Source organism: Zootoca vivipara, chromosome 14 (assembly GCF_963506605.1).
Source record: "Zootoca vivipara chromosome 14, rZooViv1.1, whole genome shotgun sequence".
In the NCBI taxonomy this organism is placed as follows: Eukaryota; Metazoa; Chordata; class Lepidosauria; order Squamata; family Lacertidae; genus Zootoca; species Zootoca vivipara.
In genome coordinates this window covers 2,737,145-2,760,147 of record NC_083289.1, presented here as the reverse complement: position 1 = coordinate 2,760,147, position 23,003 = coordinate 2,737,145, and the positions used below count along the sequence as shown (strand labels likewise).

Sequence of the window (23,003 nt, the reverse complement as noted above, 5' to 3'; positions counted from 1 at the left end):
GTACACTGACATTAGTTCGCCTGTCTTCCCAAGTGATATGTAGAATTTTTCAGAGACACCATTGATGGAATCTTTCAAGGTGTAGGAGATGCCGTTTATAGTGGTCCATGTTTCACAAGTGTACAGTAAAGTTGGGAGTAAATAGTTTTGTAAACAAGCATCATGGTTTCCCTGCAAATGTCCCGGTCCTCAAACACTCTGCACTTCAATCGGGAGAAAGCTGCACTTGCAGAGCTTGGGTGATGCTGGATTTTGGCATCAATGTCAGCCATTGTGGAAAGATAGGTAGGAGCACTTTCCAACATTACACCATTGAGTTGGATTTGTGGCACTGCAGAGGGGTTGCGTTGTGCCTGTTGGTGCAGCACTTTTTTATGGATGTTGAGCAATAGGCCATGCTTTTCGTAAGCTTCTGTGAAGATACTGAAGGGGCAAAGTATGTTTCTAGGTGGGTGACTTGCATCCTACATTTTAAAATAACAGTGCATGTTAATGATAGAAGTTTAGCTATGTGGCAGGGGAGAAAGTGGGGAGGGAGCCCCCCCCCGCCCCCTCTGGTGACACCCATGGTCTTTTATAACACTAGCTGGGATATACTGATTGGAATTTTGATGGTGGTGGTCCTGCAATGTTGCCATTATTGGTTGTTGTTGTTTAGTCGTTTAGTCGTGTCCGACTCTTCGTGACCCCATGGACCATAGCACGCCAGGCACTCCTGTCTTCCACTGCCTCCCGCAGTTTGGTCAAACTCATGTTGGTAGCTTCGAGAATACTGTCCAACCATCTTGTCCTCTGACGTCCCCTTCTCCTAGTGCCCTCAATCTTTCCCAACATCAGGGTCTTTTCCAAGGATTCTTCTCTTCTCATGAGGTGGCCAAAGTATTGGAGCCTCAGCTTCACGATCTGTCCTTCCAGGGAGCACTCAGGGCTGATTTCCTTAAGAATGGATAGGTTTGATCTTCTTGCAGTCCATGGGACTCTCAAGAGTCTCCTCCAGCACCATAATTCAAAAGCATCAATTCTTCGGCGATCAGCCTTCTTTATGGTCCAGCTCTCACTTCCATACATCACTACTGGAAAAACCATAGCTTTAACTATACGGACCTTTGTCGGCAAGGTGATGTCTCTGCTTTTTAAGATGCTGTCTAGGTTTGTCATTGCTTTTCTCCCAAGAAGCAGGCGTCTTTTAATTTCGTGACTGCTGTCACCATCTGCAGTGATCAAGGAGCCCAAGAAGGTAAAATCTCTCACTGCCTCCATTTCTTCCCCTTCTATTTGCCAGGAGGTGATGGGACCAGTGGCCATGATCTTGGTTTTTTTGATGTTGAGCTTCAGACCATATTTTGCGCTCTCCTCTTTTACCCTCATTAAAAGGTTCTTTAATTCCTCCTCGCTTTCTGCCATCAAGGTTGTGTCATCTGCATATCTGAGGTTGTTGATATTTCTTCCGGCAATCTTAATTCCGGCTTGGGATTCATCTAGTCCAGCCTTTCGCATGATGAATTCTGCATATAAGTTAAATAAGCAGGGAGACAATATACAACCTTGTCGTACTCCTTTCCCAATTTTGAACCACTCAGTTGTTCCATATCCAGTTCTAACTGTAGCTTCTTGTCCCACATAGAGATTTCTCAGGAGACAGATGAGGTGATCAGGCACTCCCATTTCTTTAAGAACTTGCCATAGTTTGCTGTGGTCGACACAGTCAAAGGCTTTTGCATAGTCAATGAAGCAGAAGTAGACGTTTTTCTGGAACTCTCTAGCTTTCTCCATAATCCAGCGCATGTTTGCTATTTGGTCTCTGGTTCCTCTGCCCTTTCGAAATCCAGCTTGGTAGTATAAATCCATTATTGGTAGTATTTTTAAAAACAACAACAAAAACTGTGTTGCCTTTTCACTATGAATAGTGTAGCTCTGAGCCCCCTGTCAGTTGCCTTCCAAACCTCTTCAAAGAGTAATGTGCTCAGATCAGTCCTGTTGGCGCTGGCTCAGTAGCCGTGCCCATGGAAGTGATACTATTTCAGTTCAGGCCAAACATTCCCCTTTTTAGTTAGCTTGACTGATGACCCCCCTCCATACATTAGCAAGGCTTCATATTCCACCTCAAGTGTTTGGGGGCTTAATCTGGATACTGAAGTGAAACCCCCTTCTGCTTAAAGTGGGGACCATGCACAAAAGGTGCTAGATTTCACCTCCCAAGAAACTCTGCGTATTCTGTACCTATGCATGAATCACGATAAGAAAGGGGGGGGGAAGAACCCCAGCCCTTTGCATGTCTCCATTCGTGCCTTTAACACGTAAGTGCAAGGGAGGATCGCCCAGAATCACATCTGGTTTCCATCGGCTTGAAATATACTGTTAGACAAATGATTGTAAAGTTAATTCAAAATACAGTGGTGAAGAAACTGGGCCTATGAAATGTTGTGTTTGCATTACTTTATATACACTCCCATCGTCTAGACATCTTATTTGGGTATACAAGAGACTTTAATGGCATTAACGTAATTTACATTTGGTGAAACAAGTCATGCCAGCGTTTTGAGAAAGGCTTGGCTTTCCAGCCGTGAATTGTCTGGGTGTGTGTGTGTTGCTGTGTCTGAGCGCTTGCCCTTGCGCCTTCGTAGCCCCATAGCAGGCATCCATCTATGCTCTCTAGACTTAATGGCTCATCTTATTTATCTGTGATAAAACCAGCCAAGAAACCAGAAGGCAACTCACTAGGATCTGTTAATTTTGAGTGTGTGTCAACAGGATGCAGTAAACTTTTCACCCCGACCATAACTTTGACTAAATGTCTGTTGCCAGCTTATCATCCTATGGAGGGGGGGGGGGTGCTAGTTGGTCTAGTGGTCTGGCTGTAGAACAATTGCACTGAAAAGTTCGCATAAGAGGAGCTCTGCTGGATCAGGCCAATGAGAATCCGATGTGCAAGGTGTGAAGGCAACAGCCCTCCCTGGTTGTTTGACCACAGCAACTGGGATCCAGACTGCATCTGTACAGGGAGGTTTTATATTTCCATCATGAGCTATTGACAGACTTATCCAGACTTAGGCCAAGAATGCTAAGCATTGCCACATATGTAATAGTGACATCGCTCACACTAATTAGAATTCAGTATGAGTTTCTGTTGCTGAGTACTGTGAAAGAAAAGATTTACTGACCGAACCCAAAGGGTGCTCATCAATGGCTCCTCTTCATCCTGGAGAGAAGTGACTAGTGGGGTGCCACAGGGTTCTGTCTTGGGCCCAGTCTTATTCAAGATCTTTATAAACGACTTGGATGATGGGCTTGAGGGCATCCTGAGCAAGTTTGCAGATGACACGTAATTGGGAGGGGTGGCCAATACCCCAGAGGACAGGATCACACTTCAAAATGACCTTAACAGATTAGACAACTGGGCCAAAGCAAACAAGGTGAATTTTAACAGGGAGAAATGTAAAGTACTACACTTGGGCAAAATAATAATAATAATAATGAAAGGCACAAATACAGGATGGGTGACATCTGGCTTGAGAGCAGTACATGTGAAAAGGATCTAGGAGTCTTGGTAGACCGCAAACTTGACATGAGTCAACAGTGTGATGTTGACTCAAAAAGCCAATGCAATTCTGGGCTGCATCAATAGGAGTATAGCATCTAGATCAAGGGAAGTAATAGTACCACTGTATTCCGCTCTGGTCAGACCTCACCTGGAATACTGTGTCCAGTTCTGGGCACCACAGTTCAAGAAGGATACTGACAAGCTGGAATGTGTCCAGAAGAGGGCAACCAAAATGGTCAAAGGCCTGGAAACGATGCCTTATGAGGAACGGCTTAGGGAGCTGGGTATGTTTAGCCTGGAGAAGAGAAGGTTAAGGGGCAATATGAAAGCCATGTTCAAATATATAAAAGGATGTCATATAGAGGTGGGCGAAAGGTTGTTTTCTGCTGCTCCAGAGAAGGGAACATGGAGCAGTGGATTCAAACTACAAGAAAGAAGATTCCATCTAAACATTAGGAAGAACTTCCTGACAGTAAGAGTTGTTTGACAGTGTAATTTTCTGCCAAGGAGTGTGGTGGAGTCTCGTTCTTTGGAGGTCTTTAAGCGGAGGCTTGACAGCCATCTGTCAGGAATGCTTTGATGGTGTTTCCTGCTTAGCAGGGGGTTGGACTGGATGGCCCTTGTGGTCTCTTCCAACTCTATGATTCTACTGCAGAGCTGATCTGCACTTTTACTAGACCTGTAGTTTTACCAGATTGTGTACCGATCAATTCCCTCCAGGTATGAGAGCTTTTCTCGTTATTTCTTGGCTGTGCCTTGTGAAAAACCGATCTTACCAGCTGAATTGAGCAAAATCTCTCTTCAAATTTCCCATAGTATTTGCCAAAGTATTTGCCAAAAAAACCTGTATAATGAGGTTGTCAAACACCCCTTTGTTTGGGCTGATGCAGAGAATGTTCTCTCTTGGGCCACCACTATCTCCTGAGCTTCTGAGGGTCTGTTCTGCTGATCTGGATCCCTGAAAATGTTGTCACCTTTATTGGTATTGTTAGCTTTATTTTCAATTCCTTCCTCATGACCCCTAGCATGGAATTTGCTTTTTCTACAGCTGACTCGCACTCAGTCAGCATCTTCATTGAGAGCCAGTGTGCTGCAATGGTTAGGGTGTCGGAATAGGGCCTGGGAGACCAGGGTCCAAATCTTGGCCATGAAGCTCATTGGGTTACCTTGGGCCAGTCACTGCTTCTTGGCCTAAGCTACCTCACAGGGTTGTTGTGGGGATCAAATGAGAGAGAAAACCATGTACACCACCTTGAGCTTCTTGGAGAAAAGGGGAACTTAAATGCAATGAAACAAGTAAAAATTAAATACGACCCCAAGATCTCACTCCTGGTCAGTCACTACTAGTTCCTATGAGTGTATATGTGAAATGAAGAAAGAAAGAAAAAACCAACCCTGTGCTTCAGTTAATGCTTGTTTATATAGATTTGTATTTGCCGCTTTGCTGCCCATTCCTTCTGTTTGGAGAGATCCTTTTTTTTGGAGCTCTTTGCATTTTGTTCTAATGGCCCTGAAGAGTTTGTTAAGCGGTTTAGTAGAAAATCAACTTCACCTCAATTGAAAACGATTTCCAGCAGAAATCTGGCAGCATCTTCATACCTCATTAGGAGCTGAACTCTGCTTTGTCCTTGTTTCCCATAGCCTTCTGTATAGGTCTGCAACTATCTCAAGGCTGCATCTTGGCTTCTGAACGACTCAGTTACATGGAACTCGAGTGACAAACTAACCCCCCCCCCCCGCTAGCCTGTGTTTTTCTTCCTAGGCCAAGCAGACTTGGAATGTGGAGCCGCTTTTTACTCCTAGGATTGTTTGGTGGCAGGGACTATAAATCAGGGGAGGACAGAGCTAGCAAAGTTGGAACATCTGGCTTACCTTGACCAAAAAAGAACCTCTCAATTGCCAGAAAGAAATCCCCTGACTGTAGACTGCCTTTGTGAGCACGGAAAGGGCAAGCAAAGTTTAAAGTGCAACCAGAATAAGCCACCTTTCCCCTCATGAATCTGGATCTCCTCAGGTACCCTTCCTTCTCCAGGATCCCTACCTCTCTATCAGGTGAGAGCCTTCTGGGTTGTGGAATGCACTTACCCGTTTGGTTGTAAGTCACTTTGGGTTATCTTGGACAAGATAAATTGATTCATCATCATCATCATCATCTACTCTGCCTTTTTTAAGAGTACATCTCCCACCATCACAAACAGAAATCAGGGGTGTCATGCTCCTCTAAGGCTGCACCATCCATCCCATCCAGATTGTTTTAGCAGGAGGAAAGCCCTATTGAACTTAAGGAGACATTTAGTTTTTTAAATTATAAAACTATCCCACACCACTTTTGAGCTTTAGAAAGGTCTCCCAAGGTGGTGGCTATGAACACAGGAGCACCGCTGCCTTTTACTGAATTGGTCCATTTGGTCCATGTAGCTCAATATTGTCTACACTGACTGGCAGCAGCCCTTCAGGGTTTCAGGCAGGACTCTGTTCCAGCCCCACCTGGAGATGCTGGTGAATGAACCAGGGACTTACAGTGAGGGGGGAAAGTATTTGATCCCCTGCTAAATTTGCCCATTTGCCCTCTGACGAAGAAATGACCAGTCCATAATATTAATGGTAGGTTTATTGTATCTGTGAGAGACAGAATAACAACAGGGAAAACCCCAGAAACCCAGAAGACAAAAGTCAGAGATTGATGTGCGTTATAATGAGTGAAATTTGATCCCCTATCAACCAGCCAGATGTCACGCTACCTGGTATCTTCACTGTATGTAACGAGCTGAGATTAGAAGCACCTGCTGTAAGGGAGAGGTCTTACCTGTGATCCCAGCTCGTTACAGTACCTGTACAAAAGACACCTGTCGACAGAAGCTATCAATCCAGCAGATTCCAAAGTAGCCACCATGACCAAGACCAAAGAGCTGTCCAAGGATGTCAGGGACAAGATTCTAGACCTGCACAAGGCTGAACTGGGCTACAAGACTATTGCCAAGCAGCTTGGTGAGAAGGTGACAACAGTTGGTGCAATAATTCGCAAATGGAAGAAACACAAAATAACTGTCAACCTCCCTCGGCCTGGGTCTCCCTGCAAGATCTCATCTCATGGAGTTGCAATGCTCATGAGAACGGTGATGAAGCAGCCCAGAACTAAATGGGGGAACTTGTCAATGATCTCAGGGCATCTGGGACCATAGTCACCATGAAAACGGTTGGTAACACACTATGCTGTGAAGGACTGAGCTCTCTCAGAGTCCGCAAGGTCCCCTTGCTCAAGACAGCACATGTACAGGCCCATCTACAGTTTGCCAATGCACATCTGAATGACCCAGAGGAGAAGTGGGTGAAAGTGTTGTGGTCAGATGAGACCAAAATCAAGCTCTTTGGCATCAACTCAACTCGCCATGTTCGGAGGAGGAGGAATGCTGCCTATGACCCCAAGAACATCCCCACAGTCAAACATGGAGGGGGACATATTATGCTTTAGGGGTGTTTTTCTGCTAAGGGGACAGGACACCTTCACCACATCAAAGAGACGATGGCCAGGACCATGTATCGTCAAATCTGGTGTGAGCACCTCCTTCCCTCAGCCAGGGCATTGAAAATGGGTTGAGTATGGGTATTCCAGCATGACAATGACCCAAAACACACGGCCAAGGCAACAAAGGAGTGGCTCAAGAAGAAACACATTAAGGTCCTAGAGTGGGAGTGGCCTAGCCAGTCTCCAGACCTTAATCCCATCAAAAATCTGTGGAGGGAGCTGAAGGTTCGAGTAGCTACACATCAGCCTTGAAATCTTACTGACTTGGAGAGGATCTGCAAAGAGGAGTGGGACAAAATACCTCCTGAGGTGTGTGCAAACCCGGTGGCCACCTACAAGAAACGTCTGACCTCTGTAATTGCCAACAAGGGTTTTGCCACCAAGTACTAAGTCATCTTTTGCAAAGGGATCAAATACTTATTTCACTCATTATAATGCACATCCATCTCTGACTTTTGTCTTCTGGGTTTCTGGGGTTTTTCCTGTTGCTATTCTGTCTCTCACAGCTACAATAAACCTACCATTAAATTTATGGACTGGTCATATCTTCGTCAGAGGGCAAACGGGCAAATTTAGCAGGGGATCAAATACTTTCCCCCCTGACTGTACTGCACGCAAAGCAGATGCTCTAATATTTGTGAATTGCTTTGAGTTCAGGTTTAGTTTTCTCTGTCTCTCTTGTTGTAAAAGAAACCAGATAATACCAATAATTAAAATAATGCTCTGCCACTGAGCTGCAGCTCAGGGATGTAAAATATCAATACATTTTTTTTAAAAAAGCATTCAAGTCTCAGGTAAACAATTTCCAAGCAAATGTGCACAGAATTGCATTATAAGTCATCAACATGATCCTGATGCCTCTTCAAACAGGGCGGTTTATTTTGTGAAGTTTGCTGTTTTGATTCAATTATCCTTCAGACCTTTGCTAAAAAACTATTTTCACTGGCAGGAAGGGAGGTGCAGCCAGTGGCTTGCCTGAGTTCAGATATTTTTCTCCAGATGCAGCACTGATATTTCAGCTTTCCCACCGGCAGCTCCTTGCAGGGTTGCTCTGTGTGGTCTGGGCCAGAGCACAGAGGTTCTGTCCAAAGACTTTTTGCCCTGGTTAACCAGGAATGTCTATATGCTCCTCTTGAAGCAGAGCAATTACCCACTAAACTCTTTGCTTCTCTGGCCCGTCCTCAGTTGCCTTTCCCCCATCTCTGAAATGGAGCAACCACTCAGAAGTTTCTCTAAACTCCAATTGCCCATAGTAACTGCCATGGTGTTTCTTTGGAGGACTGTTAGAAGAGCCACCAGTGGAAATGAGGAATAGTGACTAACTCCTTGCTTGTGGAGCTCAGGGGGAATAAAACTTGCAATGCAAATATAAGGTGTGGCCGGAAAGTTCAGTAAATTGTCACAGAAATCAAACAGAGAGAAATACTCGAACATACATGCCTTACAGGCCTTCAAAGTAGGCCCCCTCTGATACAATTAACCATTGACAACGTTTGTAGAACTGTTGGAAACTTCTGGAGAAGTCCTCTTTTTGTTCTGCTTTCCGTTACCTCATCAAAGCAGCTTGGACGTGTGAAATATTGGGAAATCTTTGCCCTTTCAATGCATAGCCACCCTGGCTTCTTTAGGCACCTTCCAAGTTTCTGTCTCATTGGTATTGCCTCCAGTTGTGCTTTTAATGTCTCCCTTTTAACAAACTCCCAACCATCATGAACTCCCGTCCCTTTTAGTATTTCTCTCCATGGGATTTCACCCAGCGTTTCCCTAAGTTTTCTGAAGTCGGCTTTCTTAAAGTCTAGAATTTGGACCTTAGTATGCTTGGTTGCTCCTTTCCGCTGGATAATAAACTCCAGAAGAGCATGGTCACTCCCACCTAATGATTCTGCCACTTCTACCCCGCTAACCAGGTCATCACTATCGGTTAGGATCAGATCTAAAATGGCTGATCCTCTTGTTGCTTCTCCCATTTTCTGGACAATGAAGTTGTCTGCAAGGCCAGTGAGGAATCTGTTCGACCTTATGCTCTTGGCTGAGTTTGACATCCAACAAATATCAGGATAGTTGAAATCCCCCATTACTACTATCTCACTTCCTTTTGAATGCCTAGTCATCTGTTCCAGGAAGGCATCATCTGTGTCCTCAGTTTGGCTTGGGGATCTATAGTAAACTCCCACAATGAGATCACTGTTATTTTTCTCTCCCTTAATTTAGACCCAGATACTCTCAATATGGCTTTGAAGTTTTAAATGCTGGGTCTCTTCACAGGTATACACATCCCTGACATATAATGCCACTCCTCCTCCTTTCCTGTTTGGTCTGTTTCTCAAAAATAGATTGTATCCCTCTATTACTACATTCCAATCATGTGTCTCATCCCACCAGGTTTCAGTGATGCCTATTATGTCATATTTAGTTTGCTGTACCAAGAGCTCAAGTTCATCTTGTTTTTCCCCCATGCTCTGTGCATTAATATACAGACATTGAAGACCCCCATGTCTCTTATTTAAGGATTTTTCCTCCCACCACTAAGTCTGCGTGCTGTTGCTCCATTTCTCTCCCATTCCTATTAGATTGTTTGCTGGGGATCAGGGATCGTTTGCTGTTCTGCCATGGGGAGCACTTCTACTTGGGCCGGCCCTGTCAATTGACCACATACCTTTTGCTTCAGGCTTTTAAGGGATAAAACTTCTGTGGAGCTCAGCAGCTATTATTTAGCCTGCTGCCATACAGGAAGTGCTTATGCTTGTAATGTGTTTGCATCGGAAGGTTTTTTATTGTTTAAAATATTGTTTTGTGATGTTGTGTTTCATCTGATTATGTTGTGAGCTGCTATGGGAACTTATGGGAAGACACACAGTCCAAAAATGAAAACAAATAAGCAAATGATCTAGCAAACACACAAAATAAACTTCTAAGAATAAGATTGCTTTGCATCTTCTAGTCTTTTGCCCAGTGAAGGTACAGGAATGATCAGCAAGCACTAGGCACTTGTACTTTAAAATGCTCAAAATGTTCATAATCTTGAACAGACTATTTTAGGGCCCTCCTGAATACATTTCCCTATTTTGTTAGATCAGCTGGAGAGGCCTTGCTCCTCATATTTTTATTTCCATAAGCAAAATCTGCCAGGACATTGAATCAAATGTTCTTTATTGTAGAACCCACTCTGTGGCATTCCTTCCCCAGGGATATATGCAGGTCCAACTCTAGGGAGATGTGCCCTCAGGCAAAAAAAGGGCTGTATTTCTGATGTGTCCTGGGGGATGTTTGTTCACAACTCTGTCATTCCTTGCTGTTATTCATCTAACCTGCCTCACAGACTTGTTGTGAGGATGAACAATAGAAGTGAGGACCATGTTTCCACCTTGAGCTCCTTAAAAAACAAAAATGTTGTAAACAAATCTCCCCACATTAATCTCCCTCCCTAAACTCACGATTGCCCAGAAACTGGCTGGTCTTGAAATAACTTTGCTTTCCCATTGGTCAAGAATTTTGACATTTTTCTTTTACAGAATCAGCTTCTAAATTTAGTCTTCCTCTCTCTGTGTGTTTCATTTTTTAAATTTATTAGTGTGGCAATTCTACATGCTCCATCTTGCCAAAGCTGAAACAGAAGCCAAAGGTTTGACATAAGCAAGAGGCTTAACAAACACCATCTCTGGCTTGGCCTGCCTTGGCAGGGGGAGGTGGTTGATGGATGCTCCAAGATTTCATGCACGCCTGGTGTAGCCTGGTACCAGCTAAGGTGCTTGAGCAGAAACAAGAACAGCACGGGAAGCTGTTTGTATTCTTTAATCAATCTTTAGAACATGCTCTGGGTTCAAAAGATACATTCCTCCTTAGTTTTTGAGCTGAAGAGCTCTGGGAAAGTGTCTTCGTTGTACTTTAAATGTATGTTGTGGATGTGACCCATGACAACTAAACAAAACATTGACTGTGCAAAGGCAGTGAAGCAATGAGGGGCAGCTACAGGAAAGGCCCTGCTTGTGGGCTTCCTAGAGGCACCCTGATGGCCACTGCAAGGAAATGGGAGGTCAGATGTGGTAGACCCTCAGTTTCATCCAGCGGGGCTGTGTTTGTGCTATTAAAAAGCATCTGTCTGGTGGCCGCATTGGGAAGCAAGTTGTAACATCTGAATCCCAGTTGCTGGAGAACACAGGAGAGGAGTGTGTTGCTTGAATCCTGTTTTCTGGCTTCTCAAAAGTGGCATCTGGTTGGCCAGATTGAGAACTGGATACTGGGCGAGATGGGCCATTGGCCTGATCCTGCAGGCTCGTCTTATGTTCCTAAATCCAGCAGGGCTCTTGCATTGTGAAGTCTTAATATCCTCTGATAATGGAATCATTTCTACAGATATCCAGGGCAGCTTGAGACGTTGTTAGCCAGAGGCAAAATGCACCACTGCTGGCCCCACAATTGTGAGGCTTTGCAAGGGCTCCCCCCCCCTCTCCTGGTGGCAACACTGGGTGGCAGAACATCTCTCCTCTCCCTCATTTGGTGAGGGAAGGCATCCTGCAGAGCTTTGCTGCTGGTCCCTCTCTCTGCCCCCCCCCCAATTGGGGAGATCACTGGCAAAGCAGAGCTGCAGTGGTGGGGTGGGGTGGGGTGGGGTGGGGTGGGGTGGGGAATGCACCTCCTCTTAGATTTTCACTGCCTGAGTCGGCTCATTCACCCTGCCTCACCTGTGGGCTGGCTCTAAAACTATCACTACTATCTTGTGTATGAAGAAGCATTTCTAGGGAACAAATTTCCTTTGCTTTCCCTACTGGAGACCACTGATCTAATTAAAAACCAAAAACTTCTCTTAAAACTGTCAAAATCTAAAGACTGAATGCTCAGAAGCTTTAGTGCTTGGTTTTACCTAGCACTATCAAGAACCCTCAAATTCTTTTCTCTGTTTACATTTCTCTGCTCAAGAGAAAGATTTAGTGTTTAAGGTCCTATCCATCAAAACAGAATCTAACTTTTAGCATTTAGGTGCAACAGATAGGAATGTGTTATATAGGGATGCCACCCTAGACACCCCAAGTTTTAAGACGAGTCCCACGAATGAGCTCATCAATCCTGAGAAGGCAGCCCTGCCATTCTCTCTGAGCAGGTGAGATTTGCTCTGTCCTGTCTCTGCTAATGAGGACTCTCAAGGGATTAAAGGCTATCTACGTGGGTAATGCAAGTGGAAGGGAGAAAGATGCAGGTCTTCAAACTGATGGTACGTGTTGTGCAAGTCCAGTGTGCAAAATTCAGACATATAAAAAGGTCAAGTGGGAACTGCATAGCTGCCAAGTATCCCGTTTCCGCCAGGAAAACCCCTTTTTTCTTACCGTTTCCCGGCGGTCTCCCGTTTAGTGAAAAATCCCGGTATTGTCCCTTAAATCAGCTTCTGCCCGGCGGCCATTTTTCTGGTGCCGCTTTGCCTTTCTATGGGCACCAGAAAATGGCGGCGCCGGCACCGGAAGTCGCTTCCGCGCATGACCGGAAGTTGCGTGACGCGATTTCCGGTGGCGATTTGCCCTTCTATGGGCATCAGAAAATGGCGGCGCCGGCGCCGGCAGTCGCTTTTACATGTTTCCGTTCATGCGCGGAAGCGACTTCAGACGCTGGCGCCGCCATTTTCTGGTGCCCATAGAAGGGCGAAGCTCCACCGGAAGTTGCGTCACGCAACTTACGGTCATGCGCGCACTGCCGATCCCGGATCTTTACGTCCCGAACTTGGCAGGTATGGGGACTGCAGCAAAGCATTACAGCACATCCTCACCTTTCCCTTTCCATAGTTCTAGCCCAGTAGCTGCACCCTCCTCCATCACTTGGATGATGGGCTTGAGGGCATCCTGATCAAGTTTGCAGATGACACCAAATTGGGAGGGGTAGCTAATACCCCAGAGGACAGGATTACACTTCAAAATGACCTTAACAGATTAGACAACTGGGCCAAAGCAAACAAGATGAATTTTAACAGGGATGGGTGACACCTGGCTTGAGAGCAGTACATGTGAAAAGGATCTAGGAGTCTTGGTAGACCACAAACTTGACATGAGTCAACAGTGTGATGCAGCAGCTAAAAAAGCCAATGCAATTCTGGGCTGCATCAATAGGTGTATAGCATCTAGATCAAGGGAAGTAATAGTACCACTGTATTCCGCTCTGGTCAGACCTCACTGGAGAACTGTGTCCAGTTCTGGGCACCACAGTTCAAGGAGGATACTGACAAGCTGGAACGTGTCCAGAAGAGGGCAACCAAAATGGTCAAAGGCCTGGAAACAATGCCTTATGAGGAACGGCTTAGGGAGCTGGGTATGTTTAGCCTGGAGAAGAGAAGGTTAAGGGGTGATATGATAGCCATGTTCAAATATATGAAAGGATGTCATATGGAGGAGGGAGAAAGATTGTTTTCTGCTGCGCCAGAGAAGTGGACACGGAGCAATGGATTCAAACTTCAAGAAAGAAGATTCCACCTAAACATTAGGAAGAACTTCCTGACAGTAAGAGCTGTTCGGCAGTGGAATTTGCTACCAAGGAGTGTGGTGGAGTCTCGTTCTTTGGAGGTCTTTAAGCAGAGGCTTGACAGGGATATGTCAAGAATGCTTTGATGGTGTTTCCTGCTTGGCAGGGGGTTGGACTGGATGGCCCTTGTGGTCTCTTCCAACTCTATGATTCTATGATTCTATCCTTCTTTGGAGGTCTTTAAGCGGAGGCCTTTAGTCCTTGTCTGAGGTTTTTTTTTAGGGGGAGGGGAGGCGGAGAGGGTTGTGCCTCATTTTTTCCTCCAATGCAGTTTTTTTTTTTTTGCAAATGTCAGCATTCCTCTGAGCATAAAAAGAGCCTTCTGGATCAGACCCACCTAGTGTAGCATCCTGTTCTCACATTGGCCACCCAGATACCATTGGGAAACCTGAAAGCAGGATTTGCGCATCAGAGCAGCTCTCTTCCCTCCTTCCAGTCACTAGTATCAGAAGCACGGCTGCCTCTGACCATGAAGGCGGAGCATTGCCATCATGGCTAGTATTCCTCCATGAATTGATCTAATCCTCTTTTAAAGCCATCCAAGTTAGGGGCCGTCTTTGCCCCTGTGGGAGAGAGTTCCCTTCTCAGTAGCTTCCCTTTGGACTGTTTCTGTTGGCACTTCCCACCTGAACTAGCTATTAGATCACGTATTAGAACAATGGAGAATTCAAATTCATTAGTCCTGATCTTTTGCGGGATAGGAAGAGACTTTAAACACCAGTGAGAAATACAAATGAGGAAAATTTTGGAAGCATGGCTAAATTGTTTTAGGAGGTATTTGAGTTCGATGCCTGGGCACACCCTCTAACCATGAAATGGCAACAAGTCCTCGTTTCCATGAGCGACCTTGAGAAATCTTGCACTACTAAGTTTGGCAAACATTTTAGAACTCCCGGTGGGTTGTTGGTTTTTTAAACGGTCATTGTAAAACCCCTCTTGCCGTGCCTAACTGTAAATAAAACCCCACTGCCAAGAAGACTTCATTAGTGTAGTTTGCATTTTAATAGGTAGCTTTTGGCTAAAGCACAACCTCTCTGAAGATGTGCATGTATGTCTGCTTGGCACACCTTGCTTCATGAGGTAAATGCTCATGCCGTCAAATGTCCCCTCCTCTGCCCCCTTTGCCTGCTTGGCTTTGTAACAGGCTTTAATTAACCACACCGAAAGAACTGTAATCTGTGGGAGGAGGAATTTTGGAATGAACCCTCAGCGCTTCCCTCAAAGGCCAGGGGTTAGGACTTCCTTTCTGGATGCTCTACAAACACCATTGATCAAAGCTATGAGCCAGTTTCTCCTTGAGCCTGTGCAGCTGTGGGCACATTGTGGAGACTGCAACATTACCCTCTTCATACCGTGTGTAAGAAATGTCAGACAAATGAATAAAACTACATTTTCACCACCACCTGAAACTTTTGACACATTTCTCCATCAGAACAGCCAATGAGGTAATTCATTAATCCTTTGGAGACTGGGGTAAATAGGCAGGCTCTTAAAGAGAGGGGAGGGGCATTCAATGCCATAGCCATTTCCTGAAAAGTTTTCACTGGTTCTGTCGTTGGTTCCACAACTGGAAATAGGCCAACTTTCACCTCACACACTGAAGCACTGTAGTAAATGTTAAACGGCCAGAAGATCCTAAGAAGCAGCAGAGGAAAGAGCTATTTCTCCAACCGTTGCTCAGTCCGCAAATAAAGTCTTTTCACGACTAGGAGGACTTGAAGACTTCAGGTTTATAATGTGGACCTTGCAGAGACCTTGTCCTCTTGGAATCAAGTAACTTCTTTGGAGAGATAAATATTTCTGGTGTCCTCCTAGTGGTGTTCCCTTCAGAGGAAAATATCTGAAACGGGACATGATGTGGAAGCTCTTCTCAGCTGCTTACAGCATTCTGCAATACACTAGTAATTCTTTTGTGCTACATGGTTCTTTGTAAGCACCACTGAAAAATGTGCACTTTGTAACTAATGCTGTTTTCTCTCTTGTCTTCTCGCCATCAATGCATTGTTGTTATGCTCCTGTGTCTTTCTGCATTTTTGTGGTGGTTATTTTAGGAAAACTGGAGTGTAGATGCACATAAATTACATGTATAATACATTACTCATATAATGCAGCATATAATCAGTGCACACAATAATATGTATAATAATGTGTGAGAATTTGTACTTAAATGGAACCCAGGGGAAAAAAATCTTGCTCCATCTTCCATGTGACAATCAGTCCTTCAGATATTTGAAGGTGGCTATGGTATCACCTGAGGGATGCAGGTGGCGCTGTGGTGTAAACCACTGAGCCTTGGGCTTGCTGATCGAAATGTTGGCGGTTCAAATCCCTGTGACGAGGTGAGCTCCCGTTGTTTGGTCCCAGCTCCTGGGACCGTTGTTCAGAACGTGTCCAGAGGAGGGCAACCAAAATGGTCAAAGGCCTGGAAACAATGCCTTATGAGGAACGGCTTAGGGAGCTGAGTATGTTTAGCCTGGAGAAGAGAAGGTTAAGGGGTGATATGATAGCCATGTTCAAATATATAAAAGGATGTCATATAGAGGAGGGAGAAAGGTTGTTTTCTGCTGCAGGGACGTACCCAGGATCAAATGGGGGGGGGAGCCATAGTCGTTATGGGGCGGGGCCAAGGCACGGGAGGGGCGGGGCCACAAAGTGGGAATGTGGGCGGGGCTACAGAACCCCCCCACCTTGAACTCTGGGCAGCGAGGAAAACAGCAGCAGCAGCAGTGCCGACAGAAACTGAAAAGCAAAGCGAAAGAGTGCGCCCAGGAAACAACTCGACGGGAAGGGAGCAGCAGCGGCAGCGCTTTTCTGGCCAAGGGGCGTGCACCGTTTGTGCGCTCCGCGAGCTACCAGGCCCCGCTTCGATCCACTCCCTTCGCCTCCGGCAGCCGCCTCCGTTGCAGCTGGGCTTGCCGCCGCGCTGCTGTGCTCCCTGGCGCTTCTGCCGCTTCGCCCCCCTCGCCTCCGGCAGCCACCTCCATGGCCGCTGGGCTTGAAGTTGCGCTGCTGCGCTCCCTCCGGTGTGCGCGTGGGCGGGCGCTTCCCGCTGATCAGCTGTGAGCGGATGTGCGCAGCCTTATTCAAGCCCGCCCCGCCCCACATCTCCTAGCATGGGGGACGCCTGTTTCCACCACCGCCAGTCTTTTGAAGCACCACCGCGCTTCTGCAGTTAGGCCCGCTGCTGCCGTGCTCCTTGGGGGGGGGCTTGCTTTCAGCTGTGTCCCCGCCGACCGTGGCAATCTCCTATCGTGCCGCAAAGCTGCGTCACCTCAGAAGCTCCGCTGAGAAGAAGGCGGGGGGGGGGGGGAGAAGCATGGGCGTACCCACCACCCTGCTTCTAGGGAGGGGCGGCTGCCCCCTCCTGCCCCATGGTGGGTACACCCATGTTCTGCTGCTCCAGAGAAGCGGACACAGAGCAATGGATTCAAGCTACAAGAAAGAAGATTCCACCTAAACATGAGGAAGAACTTCCTGACAGTAAGAGCTGTCCGACAGTGTAATTTGCTGCCAAGGAGTGTGGTGGAGTCTCCTTCTTTGGAGGTCTTTAATAATAATAATATTTTATTATTTATACCCCGCCCATCTGGCCGGGTTTCTCCAGCCACTCTGGGTGGCTTCCAAAAGAAAAATGAAATAAAATAATCTATTAAACATTAAAGTGGAGGCTTGACAGCCATCTGTCAGGAATGCTTTGGTGGTGTTTCCTGCTTGGCAGGGGGTTGGACTGGATGGCCCTTGTGGTCTCTTCCAACTCAAAGTGCAAGTATCTCCTACGTATGTCACAGGAACATCCATCTCACTTGTCTGCCTTAATCTCCAGCAGAACCAGAGACCTACAGCAGGAGAGTCATGTCCCAAAGTTGCTGGCTTGCATCTGCTTTGCATCTCCACATGAGAAGAGTGACGGTTCAGCAACAGTTTCGCTGTCTGCTTGACATTACACTGGCCTGCTGCATCATGAAGGAAGGGAGGTATTGAATGTTGATTAATATATATTCTTCAACAACTTGGGAAATAGCTATGTCTTAAAAGATACATTACATATTTTGGAAAGTGGTTTTTCTGCCTATCTGCCATTTGTTCTCCACAGGTTCGGCCACCTCTCAAGATACCATCACCAAAATCGGCAAGAGGGTTCCCCAAGGTCCTCATGGACACCATTTTGATTCCATATAGCAGACTGAAACATGTTCTTGCATGACTTCACCCATGTTTTGACATACTAGTTTTGGCTGCCTCTTGACATACTGCTGCCAAACTCAGCATGAGGGCTCCTGAGGTGGGAGTGGCCATATTCATGGATGTTTGGATGCCCTGCACCATTTTGAATCAAGAGGGTGGACCAAAATGTGACTTTGGTATGACTTTGTCTGATTTTTGGCATGACAGATCCAAACTCACAAATTGCACTATCCATTTAAAAAACACAGTATTTGATGGTCTCTACAAATTCCCAAGCAGCACAGGGCAATCGCTACTAGTAAAATAAGAAGTAAGCAAATAATGGATATTTTTTCCTTTTTTTTTGAGGGTGAGAAGTGCACAGAACACTGATAGAGAAGGCTAAGGACTATCTATCCCAAATCCCCAGCCACAAGAGGATAGGTATTTTTTGACAAAATATTGGAACACATCAGATAAAAGCTTCAGCATTTATTTCATCCATGATGGTAAAAGAGACATCTGAATTGCTCACAAATTGACAGAGGAAGAACTTTGATCTCTGTGTCCCAAATTAACTGATGGAAATCATTACCCACAGGATGAGGCCCTGGCCACTTTTGATAGCAATTTCTTTTCAAAGGATTAGATGCATTAATGCAGTGTTTCTCAACCTTTTTTGGGCCACGGCACACTTGTTCCGTGAAAAAAATCACGAGGCACACCACCATTAAAAAAGTTTAAAAAATTAACTCTGTGCCGCCCTATATTGACTATAATTATGACTGTAAGAAACACTTGCCAATTGCTGTGTTGGTTGCAATCTCCTGTAATAAGGCTTCACAAGCCGTCCGGTGGGTTAGCACTGTTTATTGGCAGCCGCCAGGCTCGTTTGCACTGAGCTTTGGGAAAGAGGAGGAGAAATATTGCTTTCCGGCGGGTTAGTGTTGTTTATTGGCGGCCGCCAGGCACGTGACAATGCAAATCGCCCTTCTCGTCGCCGCACGTCGCGGCACACCAGCCAGCGTCTCGCGGCACACTAGTGTGCCGCGGAACAGCGGTTGAGAAACGCTGCATTAATGGACCATTAACATTAGAGCCTTGGGCAGCTGCTATATAAGAGTGTGGAATTATAGATTTCTGAGACACAAACCAGGAATGGGTAGCCCTGGCTACACTTGTGTGGATTGCAGCCACAGCCAGGAGATAATTCTTTTAGTCTTTCATGAGAAAGGAGAACCCACCGCAAGAGGTGAAGAAACACATTTTTGACTTTACATTTCCTTTGGGTGCCTCAAAAACGTCTGTTGGGAAAACACTGTAGGCAAACTGCTTCCTGTTTTCACGTGTGTGCCCTGAGGACTTTGTTGTTCTGGGATTTAAGGGTCAAATCTGTCTCTTCTGCCCCCTCACCATTCATTCAACCCACCTCTGCCTAGTCTAATGAGATCACCCAGGCAAGTTTACACAACTCCTTCTGTCATTCAGCAAGGTTAATCCAGGTAAATGAATAGAAATCCCTAAGCTTCAACAGTGATATAACTTGAGGGAGTACAATCCACATTCCATCTCTACCCACTCACAAAGGAAAGAATCTTGGAGGGGACAAATCTGTGCTGGCATCAAGCATGCTTCTCCCTGTCAGTAAACAGGTTGTGCCAAAGGTGATGAGTGATTTGCTTACCTGGACTGATTATGAGAGGCCCAAGGGTACGCCTCACCTCGCCTCAGTTTTATTTCTGCTGGGAAGGATAGAAAGGATAGATGGTAGAGAGGGAATGGAATGGAGTACTGTGCAAAAGGGGCATGACTTCAGCCCCAAACTGGACTGGAGGCACTCCATGCTGCAACATTTGGTTGTAGGTTCCTCTCCTTTGCGTGGATTTCCATTGCATATACTTGGCTTTAGTTATAGCAGGGCAGGAGGCGGTCAATGGAACATGCTGGAGTCCACTTTAGGCAGGTGGGCAGGGCCACTTGCATGCCAATCACCTGATGCCATGAGACAGGAGAACCCCTACCAGTGGCTACCAGCTACAATGGCTATACAGTAATGCCATTTGCTGGAGACGGAGGCAGATTCAGGGCAGTGTGACCGATTCCCCCACCCTGGATACCCAGCCTAGGAGCGGTGCAGCGTGTTGCAATGGTGACGTAGTGAATTGAGCAGAACAGAAGGCATTGGCCTAGATGGGTCAAGGGCTTCTCATGTTCTTACCACAAGCTGCTTTGGTTTTGTTTTGCATATTTTCTTATTTTCAGCCTAGAACTATAATGGACTTAATTACAAGGCTGGATTAACCCCCCCATTCCACCCCAATTGTTACAATAAAGTTAAAAAATACATGATATTTGAACAATGCAGACTATGAAATTCATGGCACAAGAATTCCCCCTTTAGCTTTTTTGAAACCTATCTGTCTATATTCACAGGCCTTTCTGCAACAATGAACCAGTCTCTAACTCCAGACTCCGTATTAGCCCTCCTGGCCATTGGAAGTGATTTAAATCCCACCCTTGTTCACAAGGCTCTTTTGCTGGTTGCAAATGGACTCAAAATAATCAAACACTGGAAGTCTGGATCAGGTTGCTCTAGGGATTGATAGTTTGAGAGGGTGTGGGGCACAGTGGTGTAGCATGGGGCACCTCAGATATGCACCTCAGATATGCTGATGACACAACCTTGATGGCAGAAAGTGAGGAGGAATTAAAGAATCTTTTAATGAGGATGAAGGAGGAGAGCACAAAATATGGTCTGAAGCTCAACATCAAAAAAACCAAGATCATGGCCACTAGTCCCATCACCTCCTGGCAAATTGAAGGGGAAGAAACGGAGGCAGTGAGAGATTTACTTTCTTGGGTTCCATGATCACTGCAGATGGTGACAGCAGTCACGAAATTAAAAGACGCCTGCCTCTTGGGACAAAAGCAATGGGAAACCTAGACAGCATCTTAAAAAGCAGAGCCATCACCTTGCCGACAAAGGTCCATACAGTTAAAGCTATGGTTTTCCCAGTAGTGATGTACGGAAGTGAGAGCTGGACCATAAAGAAGGCTGATCGCCGAAGAATTGATGCTTTTGAATTATGGTGCTGAAGGAGACTCTTGAGAGTCCCATGGACTGCAAGAAGATCAAAGCTATCCATTCTGAAGGAAATCAGCCCTGAGTGCTCACTGGAAGGACAGATCCTGAAGCTGAGGCTCCAATATTTTGGCTACCTCATGAGAAGAGAAGAATCCTTGGAAAAGACCCTGATGTTGGGAAAGATTGAGGGCACTAGGAGAAGGTGACGACAGAGGATGAGATGGTTGGACAGTGTTCTCGAAGCTACGAACATGAGTTTGACCAAACTGTGGGAGGCAGTGGAAGACAGGAGTGCCTGGCATGCTCTGGGTCATGGGGTCATGAAGAGTCGGACACAACTAAATGACTAAACAACAACAACAAAAACGACAACAACAACAGGACGGTTCTAAGAGACGGTACAAAATGAGACCATTTTTATGTTGCCTGGCTTCTTACATCCTTCATAAAGAGAAGCAGCTTGCTTCATAGACCCCCAACGACATATTGCTCCACTGAATGCCAACTTGAATAAAATATGGGGGGAGTTAAGCCCCGCCCCACATGATCACCTGATGCGGTGCACACACACCATTTGAATGACAATGCCCTTAAACTTTGGGGGCAGGGTTGGCCCCCTCAAATATTTTATTGGAGGGCTGAAGACCCCTTGGCCCCTAGAAGCTGATTCCTATGTTGTGCCAGGCAGAGAAGCTCCCTTATTGCACAATTTGACTCTTCCTTCCAAAATGTCCCTTTGAGGAATCTGTTTTATGACTCTGTGTCTGCAACGGTGTTCTGACCCTTATGTTCAGTTCCAGCTGCAGTGATGTGTTCCTCTCTGCCCTTGTTCTTTGTTTTGTATTGCTTTTATTGCATATTGCTTTTGAAAACTCAGTGAAGCATTTTTAAAAACCCAAACTGTCTGTTCACTGGGTTTTTACCTGCCATATTCTGTCTGCCTCACTTCTGTTACGGTGATTGTCCTTTAAGGATGCAAGTTTAAATGTTCTACCTTAGAGACTGAGAGGCCTGAGGCTGAAATGTGGCTGTCAAGTCTCTCTGGAGGCCTCCCCCCTCCCTCCAAGAAGACCCCCCTCCCTCCTCACCCTCCCCAGTGCTCTGGCTGGGCTGCAACTGTGAAACTGCCTCCTGCTTACCTGGGTGAGATGGATGCAGATCAAAACCTCTCTGACCTTTTGGCAGGGCTGGAATGTCCGTTGCTTGGTCCACTTTTGCCTTTGGCACAACCAGCCAAAGGTTGTGGCCCCGGAAGCTCCCTTGGGAGGGAATGTGGCTTTTGGGGCGGAAAAAGCTCCTCCTTCCTTTAACACCATTAATTTAGTTGAAAATGTGGCAAGGCTTGATAGAAACTGCCTTGGAATGTGTGTTGCGGGGTGTGTGTGTGTGTGTGTGTGACAAAAGGAAAGTGTTTATTTTTATTTCTTTAAGAAGTCAATTTACTGAGTCAGTTTATAGGTGAAGACAGGTGCATATCTATTTACAAACTTTGGATATGTGCCAGCGTTCTATCTTACCTGTGTGTGTTTATGCACTTATTCCCTAAACTTGAAGATGAAATGAAAAACACGACGGTCGGTGTGAAAATACCCCAAATAGCAAGCAAGCGAGCAAACAAAACAATATTGGGCGGGTCGAAGGCCTCACCTGTAGGTTTACCTGCCCTGAAAGCTCCCGGAGGCTCTGCGAAGGCGCTATTCCCCGTGGCGGCCACCAGGTGGCGTGTGCAGCAGCCGGTGCGGTTGCGCGAGAGAGTCCGCGCGCGCGGCCGGGAGGAGAAGGGCTTCTTCCCTGGCAAGCGCGGGAGGAAAGGCGCCTGCGGATCCCACGGGGCTTCTTCTCCCCGTCCTGGGCTCTGGGATTGACTGCAAGGAGCAGGAGCGCTCGCTCCGCATCCCATGTGGAGCTCTTGGAGCAGCGACTTCAGCCTGGAAATCTCCCGGAGAGCCCAGAGATATTGACAAGGTAAGGAAAGGAATGGGGACTTCGCTGCTGCAGCCCTAGACTCGGTCCCTGCTGCGCCTCGCCTCCTTTTCGCTAGGAAGCCGGGGGTGGGTGGGTGATGAAGGGGGCCTGCGGGGGCTCCCTCTGATCAGGTGCTTGGGATACTAATTCTGCCAAACCTTTTTGTGTGTGTGTGGGGGGGGAGTTGGATTTAGGGAGAACGGCAGACGACCGCTTGAGCA

The 23,003-nt window shown here is 46.3% G+C and overlaps 1 protein-coding gene across 11 annotated transcripts in view; it reads left to right on the top strand.

Moving 5' to 3' along the window:
- Nucleotides 1–16,252: 16,252 nt before the first annotated feature.
- Nucleotides 16,253–23,003, top strand: part of THSD4 (thrombospondin type 1 domain containing 4) — a 369,711-nt gene continuing 362,960 nt past the window's right edge. For 4 of the 11 annotated variants that reach the window (XM_060282609.1, XM_035131280.2, XM_060282610.1 and 1 more), the window contains exon 1: nt 17,120–22,782. The gene's annotated coding sequence lies outside the window, so the exon portion shown is untranslated. The other 7 variants (XM_060282606.1, XM_060282603.1, XM_060282605.1 and 4 more) reach the window with 7 other exon arrangements.